This window comes from Hippopotamus amphibius, chromosome 16 (assembly GCF_030028045.1).
Source record: "Hippopotamus amphibius kiboko isolate mHipAmp2 chromosome 16, mHipAmp2.hap2, whole genome shotgun sequence".
Lineage (NCBI taxonomy): Eukaryota > Metazoa > Chordata > Mammalia > Artiodactyla > Hippopotamidae > Hippopotamus > Hippopotamus amphibius.
The window spans coordinates 11,972,330-11,994,164 of NC_080201.1; positions in this window are offsets into that span (position 1 = coordinate 11,972,330).

A 21,835-nucleotide genomic window follows, 5' to 3' on the forward strand; every position below is an offset into this window, starting at 1 on the left:
GTTAAGATGGTATAACTCTCTATATCTCTTTACTCTTCATTTATCTGCATCTTTATATTTTAAAGGGCTTACTTAGAGACAAAAGGTAGATGGGCCTTGTTTTTTTATCCACGTTGACAATCCCTGTATTTTAATTGGCGTATGTAGACCATTTGCATTTAAAGTTGTTAAAGTGATTATTGATATAGCTGGATTAAAATCTACCATATTTCATTTGTTGCACTTTTTCTTGTTCCTTTGTTTTAATCTTCCCCTCTTTTTCGTGTCTCTCTGGCTTTAATTGAGCATTTTATATGATTCCATTTACCCTGCCCTCCTAATATATTACACTTTTTTTTAAAGAAAATGTGGTATATATGTACAATAGAATACTACTTAAGAAGAAAGAGGGAAATTCTTTTTTTTATTAATTTATTTATTTTATTTATTTTTGGCTGTGTTGGGTCTTTGTTGCTGCACATGGGGCTTTCTCTAGTTATGGCAAGCAGGGGCTACTCTTCGTTGCAGTGCACAGGCTTCTCAGTGCGGTGGCTTCTCTGGTTGTGGAGCAAGGGCTCTAGGCACTTGGGCTTCAGGACACATGGGCTCAGTAGTTGTTACTCTCGAGCTCTAGTGCACAGGCTCAGTAGTTACAGCAAATGGGTTTAGTTGCTCCACGGCATGTGGTATCTTCCCGGACCAGGCTCGAACCCATGACCCCTGCATTGGCAGGTGGATTCTTAACCACTGCACCATCAGGGAAGACCCTATTACACTTCTTTTAAAAAAAAATTTTCCTGGTTGCCATAAAGTTTACAATATTCATTTACAACTAATGCAAATCCACTTTCAGATAACACTACACAACTTCACGAGTACTGCACATATCTTGTAACAGAATATGCTCAATTCCCCCTCCCCTCCCTTATAACATTGCTGTCACTTCACTTATCCCTACCTATAATCATCCAATATGTTGCTATTACTTGAAGAGCTATTTATGTATTGGATCAATTAAATAACAAAAATAAAAGATCCTATTTCACCTTCATATATTCCTTCTCTGATCCAATTCCTTTACTTATGTATATGTGAGTGCCTGACCTATATCATTTTCCTTCTCAGAACTTCTTTCTAACATTTCTTGTAAGGCAGGTCTACTGTCAGTTTTCATCAGCTTTCTTTATCTGAGAAAATCTTTCCCTTTGACTTTTAAAAATTTATTTATTTGTTGGTTTGTTTACTTATTTATTTATTTATTTATTGGCTGTGTTGGGGCTTCATTGTTGTGCATGGGCTTTCTCTAGTTGCAGCAAGCAGGGGCTACTCTTCACTGCAGTGTGCAGGCTTCTCATTGCAGTGGTTTCTCTTGTTGCGGAGCATGGGCTCTAGGTGCACAGGCTTCAATAATTGTGGCACGTGGGCTCAATAGTTGTGGCACACAGGCTTAGTTGCTCTGCAGCATGTGGGATCTTCCTGGACCAAGGATCAAACCCGTGTCCCCTGCATTGGCAGGTGGATTCTTAACTACTGTGCCACCAGGGAAGTCCTTCTCTTTGACTTTTGAAGGATGATTTGTCTGGATACAAAATTCTAGGTTGGTGGATATTTTTTTAACACTTTAAACATCTCGCTACATTCTATTCTGGTGTGCATGGTTTCTGAACAAGGAGTCCAATGTAATTCTTACACAGCTTCCTCTATAGATTAGTTCCCCCACCCTCTTGACTTCCTTGTCTTTGATTTTCTGTTGTTTGAATATGATATGCATAGGTGTAAATTTTTTGGTATTTATCCTGCTTGGTGTTCTCTGGGCTTCTTGGTTCTGTCATTTGGTGCCTGTCATTAATTTGAAATACTGTCAGCATTATTACTTCAAATATTCCTTCTACTCCTCATTTTCTTTTCTATCTGTTACTCCCGTTATGTATGTGCAACTGTTCCACAGTCCTTGGATATTCTGCTCCATTTTTTTCCTTTTTTTTTTCCCCCATTTGAGAGTGGTGAGTATGTTGTTTGCTAGTATCCTATTTGGGGGGGGGGGGGGATAATTCATAGATTTCAAATTCATAGTCCTAATCCCCAGTATCTCAGAATGTGACTCTATTTGGAGATGGGTTTTTAAAGAGGTAACTAAGTTGAGGTCATTTTGGTGCCCCTAATTCAATGTGATGGGTGTCCTTATAGTAAGATGAAGTTACAGAGGGAAAGCAATGTGAAGCCATAGGGAAGAAAATCAGGTACAAGTCAAGGAGAGAAGTCTTGGAAAAAACCAATCCTGCAGACACATTGATCTCAGATTTTTAACCTCCAATACTGTGAGAAAATAAACTTCTATTGCTTATGCCACCCAGTCTGTGGTACTTTGTGTGGCCGACCTAGCAAACTAATATAAACACCAATCAATATTTAGGTTTTAAGGACCTTAAAAACAAGTACTTTCAATGTACATTCATATACCTACATTTCAGCCCAAAACTTTTATTTTGAAATCGTTGTTTTCTCTTTGACTATATAGAAGCCATACTTGAGGTTATTTGATGCAGTAATGAACAGGGAAAGTTAGACAGAAATGTATCCCCTATCATGCAGGTTTCACATAGCTCAAACAGCTGGCTGCTTCTTAGTGACTAATCCCCAAATAATACCAAGGTTAAAACCAAGTCCATGAGAATACCTGTGGGGCTGTGCATGGGCCTTATGGTATCTCATTATTTTCAAAATCTCCCAGGGACTGGGCTGAATGCCCAAACAAAAGGGAAATCACATATAGAAGGCTGGATGATAAGACGCAGGAAAATTGCAAAGAGGGACTTTACTGAGTATTTCTGTTATAGCTCTATCCTGCAGTATAAAGACTTCAATTCTCCTCTAGACTCAGATACCAACTAGAGGAAGAAGCCAAGGGTGCACATGAGTTTTCTCATGTGTGAAACAAAAGGATTAATCCACTAGCCAATCTCTAAAGATGTTTATAACTCTCAAAACTTATAAATCATAAAAGTGCAAGAGGATGATATTCAACGAGAAGCTCCATGGTGATGCACTTAGAAGAAGCTTGAGTTGATCTTTCCATGGCATCCACATGACTGAAAAAACCAAAGGCAAAGCAGTCATCCCACTGTAATATGTCATGCAATTGAGATGATATTAGTGAAAATGTCAGAATGAGAGCCTCTGATAATGTACCCCTTCATAAAAGTAATGAAAAAAATGTCAAAATTTGTCAGAATCAATTTTTTCAGACTCATGGATATTAAACAAAGAATTGGACTTCCCTGGTGACGCAGTGGTTAAGAATCCACCTGCCAATGCAGGGGACATGTGTTCAAGCCCTGGTCCAGGAAGATCCCACATGCCACAGAGCAACTCAGCCCGTGCGCCACAACTACTGAGCCCGAGTGCCACAACTACTGAAGCCTGTGCACATACAGCCCGTGCTCCACAACAAAAGAAGCCACCACAATGAGAAGCCAACGCACCTCAAGGAAGAGTAGCCCTCGCTCACCACAACTAGAGAAAGCCCTCATGCAGCAGCAAAGACCCAACAAGCCAATAAATTAATTAATTAATTAATTAATTATTTTAAATAACCATAGAATTGTAGTAACCCAAGGTGCATTAATTCAAGAAAAATGGCTAAATAGTCATGAAAGCAGCAAGCTTCGTGGTGTTTTTAACTTGCCCTGGTACCATCCTCCACTGCCCATCTCAACAGTAGCCTTGGAAACCAACAATCTGCATTCCTATTGCCAGATGGAGCAAAAGACATGTGGTTGTATGAAATACAACCCACAGGAGAAAATACCTGCAAATCGTATATCTAATAAGGATATAGTATTCAGAATATATAAAGAACTCTTACAATTCATAATGAAAGACAAATAACCCAAACAAAAAATCAGAAAATTTCAAATAGACATTTCTATAGATAGATACACAGGTAGGGTGGATAGATAGATAGGGCAAATAAGCACATGAGTGCTCATCATTCATTAGAGAAATAAAAATCAAAACCATAATGAAATACCACTCCACACCCACTGAAATGGCTATAAGTTTTTTAAATGGGAAATAAGTGTTGACAAAGATGTGGGGAAATTGGATCCTTACATATTGCTGATGGGGATGCAAAATTGCACAGCTGTTGTGGCAAAGAGTTTGTCTATTCCTCAGAAAGTTATATGAAGCTACCATATGACAGCAATTCCACTCCTAGGTGAATATACTCAAGAGAAATGAAAACAAATGTTCACACAAAAACTTGTGCACAAACATTCATAGCAGCATTATTTGTAACAGCCAGGAAATGGAAATAAAGCAAATGGTCATCAACTTACAAACAGATAAATACAATGTGGTACAACTGGCTATGCAGTGGAATACGATTCAATAAAAGGGAATGAAGTACTGATACTCGCTGCTGAATCTTGGAAAGTTTTTGCTAAATGAAAGTAGTCAGACACAAAAGAGCACACATTATATATCATTTTATGTGAAATGTCCAGAATAAGCAAATCCACAGAGTAGTCATGGTAGTTGCACAACCTTATCAATGTACTCAAAACCATGGAAATGTATGCTTTAAAATGATAAATTTTGGGACTTCCCTGGTGGCACAGTGGTTAAGACTTCGCGCTCCCAGTGCAGGGGGCCCAGGTTTGATCCCTGGTCAGGGAACTAGATCCCACGTATGTGGGATGCTGCAACTAAGAGTTCGTATGCCACAACTAAGGAGCCTGCATGCCTCGAGCCACAATTAAGACCCGGCACAACCAAATAAATAAATAAATATTTGTTTAAAAAAAGATAAATCTTATAGTATGTTAATTACATATCAACAACAACAATAAAACAAGACATGCAATTAAACCAAATATTGCTACAGATTCCAAAAGTTTGGCCTTAAACATGGGGCAAACAAGCTACCTCAATAAGAATGAATAGGATGCCAGCACAGTGGCTTCTCTGGTTTTGACACATATTCTCAATCTTTCCGAAGTCAGATAGTGTTGTCAATGAAGCATTTTCATTCTAAAGCTTCATAATAAGCTGGTCCATTGTTATCATTATTCCTTGCCTGACATGTGATTTTATTTTATTTCCACAACATAGTAAATTTTGATAGATCACAGTAATTTCAATCCATGAGGATCTTTCAACTGTAGGAGTGAATTAGAAAGATATTTTTATATTGCCTATTTGAGATAACAGGTCCTAGCACCATGCTTCGGGCAAAATACATCAAAGGAATGAACTGAAGGTTAAGTTTCCTTTTAGAGCACAATTTTTATAACATCACAAAAATTCTTGCCTAAAAGCAATCCGAATTATTCAACTGCAATATATTCTATATTCACCTCATTCAGCCTGAGGGAAAGAACATAGTCAGTAGCTGGAGACACTTCCAAGGTTGAGGTACATTTATCTTCTCATTATGCCCTTCTAAGTCACCAACGCCTGAATTCAACAGCAACACACTCAGAGAGAAAATGCAAGTAAAAGCTCCCTGAAAAGCTTTCTATTATGTCGTATTTGCAAAGGTAATGCTCACGTGGAAAGAAGGCATAAGAAGTTCAAGTCATGAAATTTAAATACCATGTTCAACAATGACTACCCTTTTACCCTACCTAAATCAGTCAACTAAATTTAACTCTCTCTCCAAATTAGTGTTAGATAGCACTTAATCCCAATTTGAGAAAAAAATTTGCTTTGTGTATATTCTTGTTTCTATGGGAAAAAAGAAGCTTCTTACTCATTATGAATCTTAGAGAATTGAAAGATTCAAAGCTCTTTGCCTCAAATGTTGTTTATTACAGAGCAAGATTTGTATTCAGTTTAAGGTGGCTCCAAGGAGGTCTTTACCCAAAGGGGTTTATTTACTGAACTATCCAGAGGTATTCATTATGAGACGATTTCAAATACAGAGGAATTCACTGACATTATCCATGAGTAACTTTGGTAACAAGTTTATATTTAATCAGATCTTTCTTGGCTTCAGTCTCTTTTGTACAAGGCCTGACCCTTGACACACACAAACAGAGCCCACTGGGATTGTGCAACACTGTATTCCTGCTTAATAAATGCTTCTTTTCTTAGTCTTTGTTGAGATAAAATTAATATACAAAAATTTAATGTATACATCTCAGTAAGCTTGGACATATGATTACACCTGTGATACTCAAGGCTTTAAACATATCCATCACCTTCCAAATTTTCTCTGTGTACTCTTTTGAGTTTCCTGTTTATTTGTTTGTTATCAGTTTAGGGGGTTAGAACACTTAATAAGAGAGCTACCCTCAACACAATTTCAACGTATATGCACAATAACATATTGTTAACCACAGGTACTACTTGAATAAATGCTTTTTGGTATTGATGATGATGACAATAGACATGACATCAGGTACTATTACCTACATTCATTCATTCACATAATCAATGACTTTATATTGATCGCTCAATTTGTGCCAGGCCCTGTCTTGGCACTGGTGACAGGATGATAAAGAAGGGAAACACAGCCGCTGACCTCATGCCATTTTATGCTTCAGTGAGAAGAGAGAGAAAATACACATAGCTTGAGTGAATAAGATCTCTTCAAATACTGGCAAGTGCTATGGAGAAAACACAGTTGAATGCTGAGATAGCAAGTGACCAGGCAGGACAATTCACAAAGGTTTGCCGAAGCGAAGAGAGAGTGATCAGCTCATCAGGCCGTCCTGCCCCGCAAAGGCCCGTGGAGCTCCTACACGGAGAACACTGTGGGAATATGAAATACTCCAGTAGCAGATATCTGAAGGCCAGAAAAGGAATCAGTGCACCAATAAAAACATTCAACTCACGTCAGGTTTACTCTGGGATCTGCTTCAAAAAATCTCCCGTTAGATTTGGTACACATGTAGCTGTATCCTGTTTCAGCTTTCAGAAGGTATCTGCCTAAAGACTAGCCACCGTTCTGATATTTCACACTGAGAAAAACCATACTTTCGATTTTATCTGGAAGACAGAATTCAAGAACTGTGAATTCTGAAGTATCCCACTGAACTGTTGCTATCACCATCATACTCAGAAGTAAGAAGTGGGATGCAATTTTCCAATCAACAAATTAACAAGGTCAAAATGCAATTTGGGAGGGGAAAATTAGCTGCAAATGGTCTAGGTATAAATTATTTATAATCACTACTTTAAAGACATCTATTTTAATACTTCACTTGATATTGAGATGAACCTTCTCTGAATTTATGTAATATCTTTCATGTAGTTGATGCAATTTATAAATAGTAATTCATAAATTTATACAAGAAAGGTATCTGCAAAAGTGAAGCAGAAGGTGTGATGCTCCCTGCTACACTTGGGAAACTCAGCATCTTGAGTGAAGAGGTCACATTCAACTGAAGGACTAGCAGATGGGCAAAGAAATGGAGAGATGGGTGCCAACTCAAGGTCTTCTCAGACATCTTCTACAACGCAGTGACGAATAACATAGGTCAAACACTCCAATTTATCTTTTGTTCTTTGTCCTAATCCATTTGAGCTGCTATAACAATACCACAGACTGAGTGGCTTATCACTAACAGAAATTTATTTCTCACAGTTCTAGAAGCTGGAAGTCTAAGATCAGGGTGCCCAATAGTTGTGTTCTGGCAAAGGCCCTCTTCTTGGTTGCAGACTGCCAGCTTCTAGCTGTGTCCTCACAGTTAAGGCATCTTGTCCTTTCTCAGGTGTTGGCCTGAGAATCAAAGTTTTCTTTCTGAGATAACTCTAATCCATCTTCACTTGTGATACCAGAACTTTTTAGAATATAATCGCTCTTTTTAAAAAAAAAGGAGGGGGGAGATCAACTCCATGATTGGTGATGATTTAGAGGGGTGGGATAGGGAGGGTGGGAAGGAGTAGCAGGAGGGAGGGGATATGGGGATATATTTATAAATACAGCTGATTCACTCTGTTGTACAGCAGAAACTGGCACAACAGTGTAAAGGAATTATACTCCAATAAAGAGCTTTAAAAAAAAAAAAGAAAATATTTATTTATTCATTTGGCTGCACCAGGTCTTAGTTGCAGCACACGGGGTCTTCACTGCAGCATGAGGGATCTTAGTTACGGCATGCAGGGATCTGGTTCCCTGACCAGGGATTGAATCCGGGACCCTCTGCACACTGGACCACCAGGGAAGTCCCCATAACTGCTCTTTTTAATGTCTTTGCTTTGTTAATTTACAAGAGGTTGAAATGAAATACATATTTTTTAGCTGGACTGTAACTATTTATCTCAGTCTGAATTGAGTCTAATTCATTATCAACAGACAAGGACATGTATGGTGTCTGTGTGTCGGGCTCCTGCCTACACTCTGTTATCTCTTCATGCTGCAGTCTTAGCCACCCAACCTGGAAAATCTATGAAAGTGCACATGAATCCCAACATGCATAGAATGGTCCACGAGGAACAAATATAACAGCATATCTCCATCAGCATTTATTTTCTACTAATAAGAAAGAAATTAGACCTCTAATATTTACTTGGGAGAGTAATCTTGCTCAGTTTATATGTAAGATGGTCGTGCTGCATGTGCAGTGTGCCAGGCTGGATGAAATAATGGACCTTCATCAAATGTTTGCATTTTCTGAAGTGAACAAAACGCCAAGATCAAAACGTCTTCAACTCCACTTAAATTAGCCTCATTATGACATAAAACAGTGATCTAATCAGACCTGACATTATATGCAAAAAATTCTAGGTTGTCAATGCAATTTCATTATTAGCACAAGTGTCACAGTGTGTGTATATTTTGTAATCTATATAATTGCATAGGATGTACTACATAGGTATAATTCATAAATAACTAGATGTATATATATTGGATGTTTACTAAACCGATGTTTTATTATAAAGGCTATTCATTCAAAAGAGTTTGGAGACTCTAGTCTAAAACACCATTTTAACTGAAAACTGTCATTTAATCTCCACTGGCTAAAAGGTACAGTCCTAATTCTTTTTTTCTTTTTTTTTTATTAATTTATTGGCTGTGTTGGGCTTTCATTGCTGCATGCGGGCTTTCTCTAGCTGCTTCGAGCGGAGGCTACACTTCCTTGCGGTGTGTGGGCTTCTCATTGTGGTGGATTCTCTTGTTGTGGAGCATGGGCTTTAGGTGTGCAGGCGCCAGTAGTTGTGGCACATGGGCTCAACAGTTGTGGCTCGTGGGCTCTAGAGTGCAGGCTCTGTAGTTGTGGCTCACGGGCTTAGTTGCTCCACAGCATGAGGGATCTTCCCAGACCGGGACTCGAACCTGTGTCCCCTGCATTGGCAGGCAGATTCTTAACCACTGTGCCTCCTGGAAGTCCCCAAATTCTTATTTGTAGCAAACTTGGCGCTTCACAAAGTGGCCCCAACCCTTTTTTTTATTCTTACTTCCTGCCACTCTTCTCATGAATTATTTAGTATTCCCTGATCTCATGATGTTTTGAGTACCTCTCGCCTTCTACTTTATGTCATGTTTGCATGGTTGGAGGTTATTTGCCCCTTTCTCAAGTGGAAAGTTTACACATCTTTTGAACACCAATGGATGGTCACCTACTCTGTGAAGCTTCCCAGACTCCCCCTGACGGACATACACAGCAAGTGGCCTTGTGCTGTCATTAGGGGGTCCACATCTGTGTCTCCCCCCCACTTAAAGACAGGAGCCCTCTGAGGCAGGGGATGCATCTCATCATTCTTCTGTGTAAGGGTCTTATATCCCAGACATGAATGAACGTTAACCCATGCCTTCATAAACATACGTAAATCCTTTTAAAGGTTGAAAACAACCCTACTGCTGGGTCCTAGTGAGGAGAATCACTAAATATATATATATATATATATATGTATGGCACGTATTATTTTAGGCAAAATAGCTTTATAAATTTTACACTGAAGTTAAAAATCCCATGATAACAAATACAGGAATAAAGTAAAGCAAAACAGACTGAGGTATCCAAATTAATACCAAATATATAATTTTATATATCTCTTAAAGGAACCTAGAAATGCTTTGGGCTCTGCTGATTCTGAAAAGCATCTCAGCTGTATAATATTGCCACCTAGTGGTAGACTTCAAAACACTAACTCAAAATAATCCTGTTTTCACTGTTTCGAAGTACAGTAAGTCCCCTACATGAGAAAGAGTTCTCTTCCGAGAGTGAGTTCCGAAGTCCAATTTGTTCGGAAGCCCAAGAGAGTTAGCCTAGGTACCCAACTAACACAATTGGCTATATAGTACTGTACTGTAATAGGTTCATAATACTTTTCACACAAGTAATACATAAAAAACAAACACAAAATAAAGAAAACATTTTTAATCTTACAGTACAGTAATCATACAGACACAGGAACTAACTTACATGATTGGACATGCAAACGCAGGTTCACATCTTTGAAAGTTCGCAACTTGAAGGTTCGTATATAGGGGACTTACTATACATAAACAGGACCTTAGCTTCTGGCCATGATGGAATAATAGGGAACAAATTTTCCCTTCCACCAAGAAAAAAAAAAGACAAAATATATCACATAATGGTTTGCAAGACACTGAACAACAGACAATGGAGGACAGTGGTTCTGTGAAAGAGGAAGCAAACAAGGTCAGCCCTACAATCTCCCCAGATTGCTGCCTTGAAAGAGATCGTAGGCCACGGAGCAAGTTTGGGGTGGGGGTGGGTAGTGGATGCATTATTGATTATATATTAATATTTGTTCACCAATTGTAAGAAACATGCTGCACTAATGCAAGATGTTAATTATAGGAGAAACTGTATGTTATAAATTGTGTCTTTATAAGCACTCTTTGCGCTCAATTTTTCTGTAAACCTGAAACTGTTCTGCAGAGTGTGTGTGGGCAAGGCACGCAGAGTGCCCTGGGCCAGTTGGGGGGACCCATGGGTGAGGCGTTCGCAGCAGCTCATGAGCAGGCTTCTTGATGGAGTCTGTGATGCAGTTGGTACGATCAGCGTCCCATTAATGCCCTCTGAGAGTCCTCTCTGCCACTCTCCCAGCCTCTTCCCACCCCCAGTCACAGAGCTCACATTCAGCCTTGTGGATGGAGCCAGAGAGGACCCTCTGGCAGCGTCCTGTTTTCCTCCGCGGGAGATCACAGGCCAAAAAACTCTCTTGGCCCTAAGCTGTGCTGTTTTGGAGAAGGAGAGACGTAAGCAAAGTCAAGCTATTCCTCTTACCCACTCCGATGTGTCCAAACTTTTTTTCCCCTCCAACAGTGTGCTGGAACGTCTCCTCTGGAAACTCAGACTTCCACAGTCTCTCTCTTTTTTTTTTTTTTTTTTTTTTTTTTGGTGGGGTACACCAGATTCAATCATCTGTTCACAGTCTCTCTTATCAATGTCTTTTAGAGGCTCCCTGGTCTGAGGCAGAGAAGCGCTGGAAATGGATCACAGGCCACTGCATGGTCCATAACCAGGAGCAAAGTGTGTGCACTTATTACCCAATGCACAGGTGGGTGAGACTCCTCCTGGGCCCCTCGGCATATGGTGCTGGATCCCACAGATCCCACAAAGGCAATTTGTCTGTGGATGGATGGCAAATTTTTGTGGTTGGGGGGGGTGACAAAAAAAAAGTGGCATCTTATGCTGCCGTGATGCTGACATCCTGGAGACATGTTGGTTGCGATGGTGGGGAAGGACACTACTGGCATCTAGTGGATAGAGAAACTGCTAAACATCCTACACTGTCTAGGATGCCTCCCACAAAGAATGATCCTGTACAAAATGCCAATAGAGCCAAGGCTGAGAAATGCTGATGAATAATATCCAGTTTTGAAAAGGAAGAACAAAGTTAAAGGACTTAAACCATCTGATTTCAAGACAATATAAAGCCACAATGAGCAAAACCATGCAATTGGTGTACAGATAGACAAAAAGATCAATAAGACAGATTAGTGAGTGCAGAAATAGACTCATACATATAAACTGATTTTCCACCAAGGTCTCAAGGTCATTGATGGGGAAAGGATAATTTTTCAACACACGGTACTGAAACAATAAAATATATGTATAAACCTCTACTCTTAATCTCACACCATATACAAAAATTATGTTGTGTCATAGACCAATTTCAGGAGCTTAATTTATAAAATTCTAGGAGAAAACATAAGCAAAACTCTTAGTGATCTTGGGGTTGGCAAGGTTTCTTAAATACCTTGAGCACAAAGTTTTTCTTTTTTAATGTAAAAAATTGGACTTCATCTACATATATTTTGGCTTGCCAGGAAAAGGTCTCCAGTAAAACCATATATGCGTTGTCTGAAGTCAGGATGCCCAGTGAGGGGAGAAGCCAGGGGCTGGCAGGGAAGTCCCCACCAGCCCAGGACCCTGAAAGCCCCACATTCAGACTGCACGGGGGGCTGCAACCTCACTCTGCCACCAGCATAACCCCATGTAGCAGAGGGTGGAGTCCACGCTTCCACCTCCCACGACCAGAGCCTGTGTTTGTTCATCTTTGGAACAGGTGGGGGTGTGAGGCAGGCTAGTGTCCATGGCACTCACACTCACAGTGTGACGTTGGTATAGCTGAATGCTTGGTGAAGGGCCACTCACCCTTGGCTAAGGTGTTGGGTGCACGTTGATTTCCACCTCCCTGCCTAGAACCAGCTCAGTCCAGCCAAGCAGCCAGATCAGGCTCCTGGTTTGAGTGCTGTGACCAGCCCTGGCTCCAAACAAAGCCGTGTGCTGTGTAAAGACAAAGCATATTCCTGCGTGGAGATGGTGAGTGTGGAAACAACGGGTGCCAGGGGATGGCAAGAGAGCTCGAGTTTGTGATCTGTCCTGGGCCAGGCCCTGGTTGTGCTCCCACCTTCCTTATTCCAGCCTCAGCCTGCAAGGCAGAACAGGGTCTGCAAAAGTCAGAAATGAAAAGAGATGGAGAACAAAGTGTCAGGAAATATTAGACACGAGGATTCTTACTGTGGTGACTAAAATGCTCTAAAGAACACTAATGCTGATTGTTGCACCACTCAGTAAATTTACTTAAATCATTGAATCACACATTTGGTAGGGGCAAATTTTTTATATCTAAAATGTACCTAAATAAAGCTGTTTGAAGAAAGAGCACTGGCCAGGGATTACTGAATGTGTCCCTCTCCCTCACCTCAGCTGAAGTCTGCCTGGTTGCCAGGCACTGGTGTGGTTCCAGACACAATGCTCTCAACATTCTCTGAGGTCTTTTGTGAGCAGCTCTGTTCTGGACATAAGGCAATGCTTTTCGTGATGCTGTGTGTCCTGCTGATCCAGGAGATGTGGAGCCTGTCAGCGGCTGGGGACCTTAGGCCAGGCCTAGCTCTCCACTCATTGCTGTATTCCACGGCAGTCAAGATGGTCCTGTTCGGAATTATCAAGGTCTGACTTCGCTCAAATAGAGACAAACTAGACACTGGAGACTCTGCCCCTCTGGAGGAAAGACAACATATCTTTGAGCTTCACCTAGCTGCAAATGAATTTGAAGGGCCTGAGTAAACTTCAGTGAAACCCCTTTGGAAGAACACAGTATCAGTAATAAGAAAATTAGAAGCCATGAATAAAGACCTAGAAACATCTTGCCCTTTTCTTGGGTGTAAAGTGGACATTCCAAAAACTACCAAAAGAGGACAAACCTCAAAATGTAAAACAAGTTGAGCTAATGACTGGCATTACCAGGAAAATCTGGTCCTTAACAAAGTACTGCAGAGAACATATGAAATTCAAGTAGCTGCTACTGTTACATCCTTCAAAATCTATCAGGAAAATGAAGGAAAAATTCAGGGGTCTCTATAAGGAAAATTCTCATCTTCAAGGAAGCCTAAAGCTGTTTTCAATAGAAGCTTAATGAGTGAACAAAAGAGTGAGGACATTTATTATACAGAATAAAAAGATGTGGACTTCCTAGGTGGCGCAGTGGTAAGGAATCCGCCTGCCAATGCAGGGGACATGGGTTCGAGCCCTGCCCTGGGAGGATTCCACATGCCACGGAGCAACTAAGCCCGTGCGCCACAACTAAAAAAAAAAAAGATATTACAAAAAAAATTTTTAAAGCCAGATCAAGATTCTGGGTGAACTTTAGGGAAGAAGGATTGGGCTCCTGCTCCTGGAGAAGACACATGGATGGTGGGAGCTTGGAATTGCATGTAACAAGTTACCAGAAAACAGAGACCGCATGGATGACAAATCAAAGGGAATTTTGAAGACCATGATTGATGTGACTGAGTTAAATACTTATTTAAAAACTCTTGAAATAAAAAGAAACCAACCGCATACTAACTAAACTGAGGAATATGAAATAATTGATGCCCTTAAATTTTATATGAAATGTCTCCAAAGTGGGAACGTTTCACTGCAGTCAGAAAAAAGAAGCACAGTTAGAAAAGGACATGTCACAGCTCCAGTGGAAATTTAAGGTCCTCCTTGAACCATACCAGGAAAAAAATAATGTCCATCAGACACCTGATTTAGAGGGAACATACCTGCAAAGAAGGGTACAGTAGAATCTTTCAAAAGCAGATGACAAGACCAGCCATTAATGTGAAAAGCTGGACATCTGCAAAATATAAGCCAGAATTTTTTTCTTCCTCACAGCATGTGGAATCTTAGTTACCTGACCAGAGACTGAACCAGGGATCAAACCCAGGCCCTTGGCAGTGAGAGCAAGGAGTCCTAACCACTGGACTGCCAGGGAATTCTCAAGCCAGCATTCTTTCAGGAAATATGGAAGAATCATGCATTATTATCAAAGCCTATTTAGAGAAAAGTTCACGGCAATGAGTTGAAACTTCTGCTGGCTGAGCGCTGTATAGTGTCCCTCCATAGCTTAAGAAAAGAAGACGTGTACCTGAGACAAATAAACTGAGGAAGAATGTAAGGTTTCGTAAAAGATCCTGATGTCCCTGATGTTTCAAACAGGACATGCGGAGAGGCCAGAGAGGACTACCAGGCATCCTCTGGATGTCCAGATCGTCAAGGAAGGAGCGGCCCCAGGCTGTGGCTAGTTGAAGATCCAAGGTCCCTCCAGGCACCGGGACCCCAGGGGACAGATGCCTCCAGCAGGTCAGCATCATCCTGACACAGCAGAGCTTTCTCAAGATGGAAAGAGAGAGTGCCCTGGTGCAGACAGCACCTAGGGACTTTCTTTTGTTTCAACAAATCATGGGATAGGAACTGAACTGGTCCAGGCTCTGCTCCTGCATCTTACCCCTCCTCAAACTTCAGATGTTTTAGAGAGGCTTAAGGGGGCAGCTCAGGAGAAGAGAAATATCTGGTCTTCACCCTGTTCCAGAAATGCAGGAAGAAATTGCCTGGGAATCTTCTCCATAGAGGGCCTCCCCTGGCCCTGCACAGCTTACCATCTTCCATCAGCCACAAGAAATGATTTTATACCAAAGGCTGTCCACACAGCCTGAAAGCAGAAGTGAGTCACCTTGGAATCGATCCCACTTTCTATTGCGCCTGCAACTATAGAACCAGAACCACAGCCAGACACTCTTTCTCTTTCTGCTAAAATAACTTTCTTTTTCCCTATTTTAGCTTTATTGCTATTAAGTGATTATATAATGTCTCAAATGAAAATCGCACGGGATTATGCTTTGTGGATAATGTTCTGTATCTGTAGATTATTTCAATGTGACACAATTAACTGCTTCCATTTTATTCTATTCACAAGCAGTGTAATTACAGTTTATTGTTGTTTTTAACAGTTCTAAAATAATCCAAGAAACCAGCAAATATTTTATTTTGACTTTTTTTTTTAATAATTTTTTTCTCTATTGGTTTATTGCCATTATATAAAGTGACACACACATCTCAAAAGGAGACCTGACAGGATTATAATGTTTAGGACTGTGTTGTACCTGATGTGAAAGTGAGTTACATTTAACACTGAAGCCACAGCTGCTTCAACCTCCACAACCTAAACTCCTTGGGGCATTGACTAGAAGCAACCTAAATATTGACTCCAAAAGGTGCCCCCAGGGGAGGGGAGAGCTGACTGAGTTCACAGGTCAAACCCAGCCACTCTTCACCCAGGCCTGCCCCAGACAAAATTATAAAGGTGATGAGGTTTTTTCAATACCCCTGATTCCCTTGCCTGTCCCCATCCTGTGTGCTGTACCACTCCACCCTGTCACAAGCTGGATTTGGGATTGGGAAGGACCTCAGAGGCCAGAGTCAACCCTCACCACCCCCTCCCTGAACGGTCTCAACTTTACAACTGTGCAGTCAATGAAACATTTAAAAACCCTAAATGAGACCATGAGGCCACCCTGCTCAAAACCTGTTGATGCCTCCAAGTCACATTGAGACTCAAATCCATGCTTCCGTGACCCCCAAGGTGGTGCACGTTCTGGTCCAGGCTTGTACATGCCCAAGTCCCTCCTAACAGCCACTGGCCATCTTTCTGTTTAGTTAGCATCTCAAGCTCAGTTGTGTTATTCCCTCTGTCAGAAGCACCTTTCCCCAGATAGGTGGGTGCTCCCTCCTTCATTTAGGTACCAGCTCTGATCCTGTCTTCTTAAAGTGCCCTTTCTTGACCACTGTAGCTTAGTGATGGCACTTCCTCCATCCCTCTCTATGCTTTTGCCCTATTTATTGCCTCCTAGTACTCATCCCTTCTGAAATCATTTTATTTCCATGTTTACTCACATCTACTTTCTGCATCACCCTCTGTGCCGAGACCAGCTCAGCGACTCAAGGAGAGTGACAGGGGTGCCGCAAGCTTAAAGAAAACATAGACACAGATTTAAGACAAAGATGGGACCAGGGGACTCAAGACCTCTAGGATCAAGAGCCTTGCTGATTGATCCCACGTTGCTTTTATTGAGTTCTTGGCATAGCCTGAGGGTCTAACACTCCCAGTTTCATCCCACAAACAAGGTTATCTTTGAAGTAAACAAAGGCCTCACATGACTGGGGGCAATGATCTTTGTTTGCCTCCTGGGTCCAATTTGAGCAGGGTGTGGATTTGAGCTGGGTGTGGATTTGAGCTGGGTGTGGATTTGAGCTGGGCGTGGAGAGCAAAGCAGCCCTGGGGGCAGGAGACCTCTCAAAAGGATTAAGGGTGCCCCACCCCTGTTGGCCCCTCTGCCACTGTGCCTGTCTTAGGTTGTTTCTCCCCTGAGGAATCTTACCCGTCTCTGGCTAACCAGCCATCCTCCGGGGCCAAACAGGGTGATATGAGGTGTGCAAGTGAGAAAGGGGCTGCGCCCCCAGAGAGGGTCAATTTTCTGTTTCCATGGTAGCCTATGCCCCCATGGTCTCCACACCCAGCACCCTTAGTTCCTCCACTGCTCAAGCAGGACATCCTGCATCCAGTCGCTCGGGCCACATACTTTATTTACTTTTAGTAACATTTTCAAGGTTTCAGAAAGACTTCTGAATGTTTTCCCATACCTCTGCACTATAACAGCCAATAGGACAGAGAGATTATCTTACTCCCTCTGAGTCCTCTCCTGTCTGGCATGTGGCAGACTCTCATTAAGGATTTGAGAAACTGAGAAAGAAATAAACGAGTCCAGGGGCTTCCCTGGTAGCACAGTGGTTAAGAATCTGCCTGCTAAGGCAGGGGACACAAGTTCAGTCACTGGTCCAGGAAGATCCCACATGTCATGGAGCAACTAAGCCCGTTTGCCACAACTACTGAGCCTGTGCCCTAGAGCCTGCGAGCCACAACTAATGAGCCCATGTGCCACAACTACTAAAGCCCGCAAGCTAAAGCCTGTGCTCTGCAACAAGAGAAGCCACTGCAATAAGTCCGTGCACCACAACGAAGAGTAGCCCTAGCTCTCCACAACTAGAGAAAGGCCGCACACAGCAACAAAGACCCAATGCAGCCAATAAGTAAAAATAAATAAATTTTTTAAAAAAAGAAAAGAAAAGAAATAAACGAGTCCATTGGGAAGACGCATGAGATCTTAGGCCTGCCCAAACATCAGAGTAAGGCCATTCTGGGCCTCCCAGTACAAGACCTCCTTGGAGCCTGACCTGGGACCCAGCTGCTCCCACTACCTGAATGTTCCCTGAGGAGCACAGCCTATGTCCTGGAAACTGCTCCTCTCTCACGAGTGGGTTTCAGGCCAAAGACTGCAGTCACGTGGTCCATGTGGAGGGCAAAGGGAGCTCCAGGTTGCAGGGAAACAGGGAGGTGGTGTTAAGGAAATAGACATGGTGGAGTGGCCACTGCCTCCTGTACCATAGTGTTGAGCAGGAAAGAGCTGGGGTGCTTTCGTGTTAAAGGAAAAGCCCAGATTACTTCACTTGTTCAGACAGTCAGTCTCTAGCAAGGAGAGACCTGCATCCAGCTGCCCCTAGAAGTCATGACTAGTATCTGCGAGGCAAGAAGTCACAAAGCATAGACCTTCATAAGAGCTCCATGCTGTCTTCTCCTTCATCACCTGAAAGCCCCCTAGATGGCTCCCCTCTAGCGCAGGGGTTACATGCAGAGATGAGGAAACTGAGGTTCAAACAAGCTCCAAATTATGAAACACTGAGAGGCGGTTGTCAGCTCAGAAACTTGAACCTGCTCCCTGGAATCCCTCAACTCTAACATGGACATGTGCAGGTTAAATGAGATGAATTTAGGCAAAACTCTTAGCACATGGTAAAATAAGTTGCTATTTTTATCATCACACTGACAGCTGGCATTGAATCTGGGATTTCCAACTGCAAATTCCATTCATTTTCCACTCTCTGAAAAGCTGTTTTGCCACTGTTTATGCTTTTTCCCCCCAATTTTTTAAAATACTTATGTATTTAGTTGGACCGGGTCTTATTTGCAGAAGGCAGGGTTCTTAGTTGCAGCTCGCTGGCTCCTTAGTTGCAGCATGTGGGCTTCTTAATTATGGCATGTGAACTCTTAGTTGCGGCATACATGTGGGATCTAGTTCCCTGACCAGGGATGGAATCCAGGCCCCCTGCATTGGGAGCACAGAGTCTTATCCACTGCATCACCAGAGAAGTCCCCCAATTATTATTTTTTAATTGAAGTATAGTCGATTTACAATGTTATGTTAGTTTCCAGCATATAGCAAGGTGATTCAGATAGAGATATATTTTCTCAGATTCTTTTCCATTATAGGTTATCACAAGATATTGAGTACAGTTTCCTGTGCTATACAGTAGGATCTTGTCATTTATCTACTTTATATAGTGTGTATCTGTTAATCCCAGACTCCTAATGTATCCCTCCCCTTCCTTTCCCCTTTGGTAACCATAAGTTTGTTTTATATGTCTGTGAGTCTATTTCTGTTTTGTAAATAAGTTCATTTGTATCATGTTTTTTAGATTCCACATAAAAGTGACATCATATATTTGTCTTTGTCTGGCTTACTTCACTTGGTATGATAATCTCTAGATCTATCCATGTTGCTGCAAATAGCATTATTTCATTCTTTTTTATGGCTGAATAATATTACATTGTATAAATGTACCACATCTTCTTTATCCATTCATCTCTCAATGGACCTTTAGGTTGTTTCCATGTCTTGGCTATTGTGAATAGTGCTGCTATAAACATAGGGATGCATGTATATTTTTGAATTATAGTTTTTTCTGGATATATGCCCAGGAGCAGGATTGCTGGATCATATGGAAACTCTATTTTTAGTTTTTTGAGGAACCTCCATACTGTTTTCCATAGTGACTGAGCCAATTTACATACCCACCAACAGTGTAGGAGGGTTTCCTTTTCTCCACATCCTCTCCAGGATTTATTATTTGTAGACATTTTACGATGGCCATTCTGACCAGCGTGAGGTGATAGCTAAATGTTGTTTTGATTTGCATTTCTCTAATAATTAGCGATGTTGAGCATCTTTTCATGTGCCTGCTGGCCACCTGGATGTCTTCTTTGGAGAAATGTCTATTTAGGTCTTCTGCCCATTTTTTGATTGGGCTGTTTGTTTGTTTGATATTGAGCTATATGAGCTGTTTATATATTTTGGAAATTAAGCCCTTGTCAGTCACATCACTTGCAAATATTTTCTCCCATTCTGTAGGTTGTCTTATTTTGTTTTTAGTTTCCTGTGCTGTGCAAAAGCTTGCAAGTTTGATTAAGTCCCATTTGTTTATTGTTTAAACTTTACAGGCTGGCAGACTGCATCAAAATGTTTAGGGTGAGAGGAACTCTCATGGAGGGAAATGGTCATTTACTCAGGAGGAGGGCCCCCGGAGATTGTGAATATGCATGTGCTTGGGCCAGGTGTGTGCAGCTTGGAAGCACGGAAGCACAGTTTTCCAGAAGCAGATTCAAACATCCCTGGGCCCAGGTGGGAAAGAGGTTCAGCCTTGAGTGCAGATCACCAAGAACAAGGAAAACCAAGGGTAAAGGGGGTCATTTCAGGCTCACTGTGAGTGGGGAAGAAACGGTGGGAGCATAATTAGCAAATGTAATCCTAATTAGAACCACAGTGGGGATTCTTTCTGGAACTGGGCAAAACATTTTGGAGGTAACTACGGGAATAAATGTGAGAGGGTAGTAAAGTAAGTAGTATAATACTGGAAATAAACCTGTGTGCTTCTCTGCAACAGTAACAGCTGAAACCCAGTGAGTGCTCCCTCTGCCTTGCTCTGAGCCCTGACATCCACTAATCCGTGTCACCATCTGGTATTGCCATCATTTGAGTATGAGCCTCTTTTCAAGTTCAGAGTGTGGAGATGTTCCTGCCTCACTCTTGGCCATTAGTGACCTGCAGAGCTTTCCACAGACCACTAACTGCTCCGTGTGGGAACTTGATAGGATTGTAATTCTTAGATAATGCTCCAAAACTGGAGATTATTTGCATGTGACTCTTAGACATCCTTCACTGTTATTCTCTTTGTAGGTGGTGTAATAACAGTATTTTGTGGCTACTAATAAGACCACTAAAATAATCAGAAACACAGAATTTTTTTTAAAATGATTTAGGTTTTTTTTTTCTCTTCTGTTTTCATTGCTAGCATTTAAGTAAGGGCGAAATTTTCATTGTTTCTGTTTAACAAGGCCCCATAGTGAACACTAAGAGGGAATTTTACATGAGTGGACTCACAACTAGAGAGATTTGGAAGGCAAAGTTTATTTCAACGTAACAAGAGTTGAGTTACTCTAGTTACAACACTAATATGTTTAACAAAATTGATTTTTGACTTAAGAAAAAGTAGGTTATACGGCCCAGCTTCCCTTTCTTCAGCATTCATCATGTGTATGTTTTTTTAACTTTTATCGGGGTACAGTTGATTCACAATGTTGTCATCACGCGTAGTTTTGTACTAACAGCCTCTGTGTAGAGCTCTGGGTCTGGATTAGCAGCCCAGAGTGGGCGCTTTCCTCCAGAGGCAGCCCAGTTTCTCACTCTCAGGAGACAATGCTCTCCACCCACCCTCTGCCAGCACCATAACCCTGATTAACACCTCCCATACCAGCCTTTCAAGAAACACGTTTCAGTTAAGTTTGGTGTAGAAGAAATGAAGTCATCAAAATATGTAAGAGGGACACTGAACTCAGATTTAACCCTCAAGGCTCAAGCTAAACTCCCCAGGACGATCCTTAAGACATAACCTTAATCTTAACTCTGAAGTGTGGCCAGGCGGGCCCCCACCCAGTTCACAGGTCAACCCAGAACTTTTCAGCCAGGCCAGCCCATGGCAAGAATAGGACTGTATCAAAGACTTTTTTCAGGACCCTGATCCCCTTCTCTCTTCTTTGTCCTTCACCACCTGTCCTCATCACAAGTCTGGACTTGGGTTGGAAAGGACTGCAGAGGCCAAGCTGCCAACCCTTGCTCCTCCTGGGTTGTCACCTGTATCCTCTCAGTTGCTGCCTCGCCAGCCCAGTGACAGTTAGAACTGATGTCCATGGACAGTTTAGAACTCTGCCT